A 6,962-nucleotide genomic window follows, 5' to 3' on the forward strand; every position below is an offset into this window, starting at 1 on the left:
GATGTTTGGCTTATGAGCAACTGCCCGACCATGATCAAAATGGTTCAAATGGCTCTGAGCACTACGGAACTTAACATCTGAGGTCATCAATCCCCTAGAACTTAGAACTACTTAAACCTAACTAACCTAAGGACATCACACACATCCATGCCCGAGGCAGGATTCGAACCTGCGACCGTAGTACTCGCGCGGTTCCGGACTGAAGCGCCTAGAACCTCTTGGCCACATCGGCCGGCTCTGGCCCAGTTGTTAGATCGGGTACTGCTGCTGTAATGGCAGATTATCAAGATTTAAGTGAGTTTGAACGTGGTGATATGGTCGGCGCACGAGCGATGGGACACCGCATCTCCGAGGTTGCGATGAAGTGGGGACTTTCCCGGACGACCATTACATGAGTGTACCGTCAATACCAGTAATCCGGTAAAATATCAAATCTCCCATAACGATGCGGCCGGAAAAAGATCCTGCAAGAATAGGACCAATGACGCCTGAAGAGAGTCGTTCAACGTGACAGAAGTGCAGCCCTTCCACAAATTGCTGAAGATTGCAATTCTGGGCTATCAACATGTGTCAGCGTGCGAACCACTCAAGGAAACGTCATCGATACAGGCTTTCGGAGCCGAAGGCCCACTCGTGTACCGTTCATGACTGTGCGACGCAAAGCTTTACTCCTCGCCTGGGCCCTTTAACACCCACGTCGGACTGTTGATGACTGAAAACATGTTTCCTGGTCGGGAGAATCTCTTTTCAAATTGTATCGAGCGGGTGGACGTGTACAGGTATGAAGACCAAATTATGAATCCATGGACCCTGCATGTCAGTACGGGACTGTTCAAGCTGGTGGATGGTCTATAATGGTATGGGGAGTGTGCAGTTCGAGGGATATAGGACCCCTTACATGTCTAGATACGACTCTGACAGGTGCATCCATTCATGTCCATTGCGCATTCCGACGGACTTTGACAGTTCCACACGTCCATAACTGCTACAGAATGGCCCCAGGAACACTCTTCTGAGTTTAAACATTTCCGCTGGCCACCAAATTCCATGGACATGAACATTATTGAGCATGAAACTTCCTGGCAGATTGAGCGTATTTGGCATGCCTTGCAAAGTGTTGGAGAAGAGATCTGCACCCCCCTCGTACTCTTACGGATTTATGGACAGACCTGCAGTATCCATTGTGTCAATCCCCTCCAGCACTGCCTCAGACACTTGTCGAGTCCATGTCACGTCGCGTTGCGGCACTTCTACGTGCTCGCAGGGGCCCTATACGATATTAGGGAGATGTACCAGTTTCTTTGGCTCTTCAGTGTACATTAATGACTTAGCGGATAGTGTTCGTTTCGTCTCAGGTTTTTGAAAAATGATGTACTAGACCAGGGCTGGCCACGGCGTGCCAAACTTCACCTGTATAGGGTGTGTGAGCCCAGCCTGTCTCTGATTTGCTCGGTCCTTCTTGGAAGTATCGGAAACAGGATGACATTGCACTCAGTTTTGCACTGCACTATATTTTGGTCGATAGAACACTCTTCAGTTCGGCAGACTCAAGGTGTCAGCGCTCTTTAGCCTTTGTTATGTCTTCCTGGTACGAATAACGTTCACAGGTTCAGTGGCTGCTTGCACAAGTAGAGGCAGTCTAGTGATCCATCGTCATAACACTTTAAAAATGAATGGGAATGGCAGAAGAGGGTGATGAGAATGCTCGATAAATGTCATGCAGTCGCTTAATAGGCACTTACTGCATAATTGCCATGAAACAATACTACAATACTTTGCAGAAAGAATTTAAAGATGTAGTTCACAATGAAATAGTAAAAAGTTATAACGATCGACTGACGGAATTAAGTGTTCTGTGTGTCTACGAGCACTCTGTGCTAAATTTGCAGGCATGGAGCACGTGAACAAATTTGTACTACGAATAGTAAAATTTCTGTAGTCGCACGTATTATTCCACTATCAGTTTCAACAGTTTTCGATGTAACTGAACGAAGAGTATGGAGTCTTTCTATATTACTGCCAAGTCCGTTGGTGGTTAAGCCAAAGTAATTCTCGATTGAAAAAAAAGGTTAAAATAGCTCTGAGCACTATGGGACTTAACATCTGAGGTCATCAGTCCCCTAAAACGTAGAACTACTTAAACCTAACTAACCTAAGGACATCACATACACCCATGCCCGAGGCGGCATTCGAACCTGCGACCGTAACAGTCGCTCGATTTCGGATTGAAGCGCCTAGAACCGCTCGGCCAATGCGGCTGGCGTCGATTTAAAACTAGTTATTTATGAAGCTATGAAGGAGAAAGAAGTTCAAGAATGAAAATTTGAACATCCGGAATGGATTGCAGCCCTCACATTTTAAGTGTAGTTGACTCCACATTACCCACAGTAAGACACATGAGAAGCAACTTCTTTCCGATTTGTTGGGGATACATTTCACAAGAAAATCGCGTGACGGAAGGGATATACTCGTGACAAATAGAGTCCAGTTCCCTAAGCTCACTGCCTTCAAAGAATACGTGAGGTTTGAGGATTTCACTGTGGCCTTGAAAGATTTACAAGGGTAGTCTCCTAAACGTTTTGATGAAACTGCCAATCTTACATCTGTAATCGAGCCCTTTTGTCGTTCCACTTGAAAGCACACCTGTGCTTGCGCTTTAGTATGATATATACTAATTTCATGTTCACCCCCTTGCTAAAAGCCATATTTGTGCGCTAATACAAAAAAAAAATTAATGAGAAAAAATTGAAATTAAAATGAAACTGCAGTAGATTAAAAAGAACCAGCAGCTATGCATAAAATGCTTTTAAGTAAATAAGAAATGTCCTCGGTCTGCTGTCGGATTATGAGTACGTTAATCTGCCAGTGCGCGAAGAATATCTTGTGCATATGCACTACGATCTCTAAGCACAAATCGCTGGGTTCCCAATGGAAACTGAAATCTGCAGTAAATGTGATGCAGACAATCGCTCATATACTATCTCAGGTAATTTAAATTAATCATTGTTCGTGTATTAGATATACATTGTTTCTCAATGAGGTATCGATAGAAATATTTCTTAACCAGCTTCTGACATTGTACATCGATTTTGCGCTGAAAGGTACTACTTGTGGAAAAATTTTAAGATAAAAGAGACTTAACTATTATAAGCAAACTGACACCGTGGATACCCAGCTTCATATGCATATTTCTCGAAGCTAACTTTAATCACAATTAATAGACGCCCTTTTCGTATTATCTTTTTTATTTGTTTTAAAGTACTCATTAATTGGGTAATTTGTGTACAGCATTGACATAGATAATAACCGTGACCTCTGGGGGCAGTCCATTATCTCTTCCAGTCGTACAAGTTGACTTTTCTGTACGAATATGATTTCCAAAACGACAAAGATATTTGTCATTGTCGCCTTGAATTGTGATTTATCCCATGGCCTAAAGTGCTTACTGCAATTGAAAATTTAAAAAAAATTACTGACATTCCCTGATCTCTGTCCGTCGTGTAAGCCGGGACAAATATTCCGAATACAAACCGCACTTTTGGACAAATGGGAATGTACATACAAGGATGTATCATAAATTCGCGATTATTATTTTACGTTGTTCGGTTCATTTTAAAAGATCTTTTCTCTTCCAGAATGAGATTTTCACTCTGCAGCGGAGTGTGCGCTGATATGAAACTTCCTGACAGATTAAAAGTTTGGAAGGTAGGAGACGGATACTGGCAGAAGTAAAGCTGTGAGTACCGGGCGTGAGTCGTGCTTCGGTAGCTCAGTTGGTAGAGCACTTGCCCGCGAAAGGCAAAGGTCCCGAGTTCGAGTCTCGGTGGGGCACACAGTTTTAATCTGTCAGGAAGTTTCATATCAGCGCACACTCCGCTGCAGAGTGAAAATCTCATTCTGGAAACATCCCCTAGGCTGTGGCTAAGCCATGTCTCCGCAATATCCTTTCTTTCAGGAGTGCTAGTTCTGCAAGTTTCGCAGGAGAGCTTCTGTAAAGTTTGGAAGGTAGGAGACGGATACTGGCAGAAGTAAAGCTGTGAGTACCGGGCGTGAGTCGTGCTTCGGTAGCTCAGTTGGTAGAGCACTTGCCTGCGAAAGGCAAAGGTCCCGAGTTCGAGTCTCGGTCGGGCATAAAGTTTTAATCTGTCAGTAAGTTTCATATCAGCGCACACTCCGCTGCAGAGTGAAAATCTCATTCTGGAAACATCCCCCAGGCTGTGGCTAAGCCATGTCTCCGCAATATCCGTTCTTTCAGCAGTGCTAGTTCTGCAAGTTTCGCAGGAGAGCTTCTGTAAAGTTTGGAAGGTAGGAGACGGATACTGGCAGAAGTAAAGCTGTGAGTATCGGGCGTGAGTCGTGCTTCGGTAGCTCAGTTGGTAGAGCACTTGCCCGCGAAAGGCAAAGGTCCCGAGTTCGAGTCTAGGTCGGGCACACAGTTTTAATCTGTCAGGAAGTTTCATCTTTTCTCTTAATTTTCACAACTACACTTAGCCGAACGACTACACTTATTCTAAAAACAGTCATTATTTAAAACTACAAACTTGCGAAAGTTTCGCACGAGTTCCCTTTTAAGTATTTAAATTATAACAGGATTGAGTATATTGTGACTGAACCAATACAATAAACCAACGAAAACGGTTCTATACACAAAAGAATAAGATAACTCGTTTTGTTAGAGAACTGGTGACCTATTGTCCTCCGGAAGTGAGACGTCATTTACCATAAATGTGTTAGTCGAGGACGAAGTGCATATCCCTAAAATAACACAGGGTCACAAATTTCCAAGCGGATCACGTCTTCCGTAAACTATCTGTCAAACATTATTTGCATTCTACATCTAAAATCGGCTTTATGTTATTTATTTTGTTACAGTAATATTACGGTGTTCTCGACGCAAAACAACTTCAGCTCACATGCAATTTAAATGCGTCGTTCAGTGACGTTCGATTTTTATCGACAATTCATCTCAATAAAGATGAATTTACGGTAATAATCGGGACTCTATAGATATTATCACATAAAATCTGACACCGTACAGCTGTGTAAACGTGTATCGATCCGCTGTACTTAATATGCTATAAATATCTTGACGTTTCATTTCTCGCAATGTAATATGGAGCACTGGACGTCATCGCCAGTGATCATTTACTCTAAGATTTAGTACAGGTGTAAGAGAGAACCAAGTAAAAACGAAATATATGGGAAAAAAGTAAGTAAACGTTTATTATTTCAAAAGTAAGTGCTATAACTATTAATACTGAAACGTCCCCTTTGAAAAATTTATACACGACTGTGCTTAAACTGAAACACAATATTTTTGGCGCAACGCAATCTGACTTCCAAAAATCCCTACGAAAGAATGGCCCTGACTAACATTAACCTATACGTTTCACAAATCACTTACCTCACAAAAAGCTTCGTTACTCAAGCTACTGCAATACAGCGAGCGCCACTACTGCCAGCTAAATAAAAGATTCAAACTACTGAAGGCACTAACTACTGATAGGCATAGTTAGCAAATGAAAGATTTTAATAGAGAACAAACAATGTATTTACCTCACTAGTCATAATATATATATATAGCAGTTCATGACACCAATTCTTACAAATTTCAAAACTCCGCCATCTCTCTCCCAACGTCCACCACTGCTGGCGGCTCACCTCCAACTGCGCAACGCTACGCGCTGTTAGCATCCAGCTGCCGCTGCTCAACACTACAATGGCAGACAACAATGCAAACTAAACACAGACTGCGCACAGCACAGCCAGTGATTTTTCATACCGAGCGCTAAGCAGCGTTACCAATAAGAAAACCTAAACAGCCTACTTACAATACATGTTGGCGAGGTTCTTTTTAAGTACGCTGCAGAAGTATCTCTGGGAAACCGTTACACGTCTTCCGTTAAGTCCCGATCTCTACTCATATGATTTCCATATTTTTAGAGCTCTGAATATACACTTTCGTGGCTGTCGATTTGCTTCGAAGAGGTGTACCCCAGGGCACAATCATGGTCCATAGGCAATCGCAACAGTTTCTCATGCAGGCACTGACCGTCATGGCCCACAATGGGATAAATGTAATTACAGTTATGGCGATTACTTTTAAAATAATGTTTTGCTTACGTTTCATCCACTTGTCTCGTTGCCAGACGTCTCCCAGTAGTGCACAGAAATAGGGGTGTCACATAGTGTGGGGTCAGCGTGAATATAGCGGCAAACAGGACTGGCCCCGTAACACGAGGCAGTTCAACGAACGGGAAAAGACGGTGTGTGTGTGTGTGTGTGTGTGTGTGTGTGTGTGTGTGTGTGTGTGTGTGTGTGTGAAAGAGAGAGAGAGAGAGAGAGAGAGAGAGAGAGAGAGAATCAGCAAACAGTTACGGTGCACTGTGGTGGTGTTCTTCATTACAGCATCGTCAGCGACGACTTCACTCGGGTAAGAATCATCGTAAAACTGGAAGAAGGACGAAATGTGAACAGTATAGCCCAGGAATTTGGTACTGCTCACGGCATTGTTTCATGTGCATGGGGAGGGTTCCGAACCACAGGCACTGCTGAACGAAGGAGAGGACATGACAGACCATTCTCAGCTACAGCAGCAGATGACCGCTACGTTGTGCAACAGGCAAGAAGGGAAACACGTCCAACAGAAGGTGGAATTTGCAACCACATTTAACAGGATTGCAAGGCAAGCAACTCACGTCCTCAGTGACATCGCGACCAAACGCCGGTGATCTCTTTCTCCTACGACCAGAATGCTTCAATCCGTTAACACCCGCGCATCACGTGCTCTTCTCGGATGAGAGCAGATTGAGTGTATTATTTCTGGACGCACCTTCAAATAGCAAGAGGTGTGAACAAGCAACGCAGCCAGGAACATCGTCGTTTTGGTAGCCCAGGTGTTATGGTATTGTCAGGCGTAATGTTGACTCCCAAATCTTTGAACACAGTAAACTAACTGCTCT

At 43.5% G+C, this 6,962-nt stretch overlaps 1 non-coding gene across 1 annotated transcript; it reads left to right on the plus strand.

The window, feature by feature from the left end:
• The first annotated feature begins 4,057 nt into the window (after window positions 1-4,057).
• Trnas-cga (transfer RNA serine (anticodon CGA)) lies at window positions 4,058-4,132 on the plus strand. The gene has a single exon. It is a non-coding gene; the product is annotated as a tRNA-Ser (tRNA).
• Window positions 4,133-6,962: the final 2,830 nt, after the last annotated feature.

The sequence above is a fragment of the Schistocerca gregaria genome, chromosome 6, assembly GCF_023897955.1.
Source record: "Schistocerca gregaria isolate iqSchGreg1 chromosome 6, iqSchGreg1.2, whole genome shotgun sequence".
NCBI classification, from domain to species: Eukaryota; Metazoa; Arthropoda; class Insecta; order Orthoptera; family Acrididae; genus Schistocerca; species Schistocerca gregaria.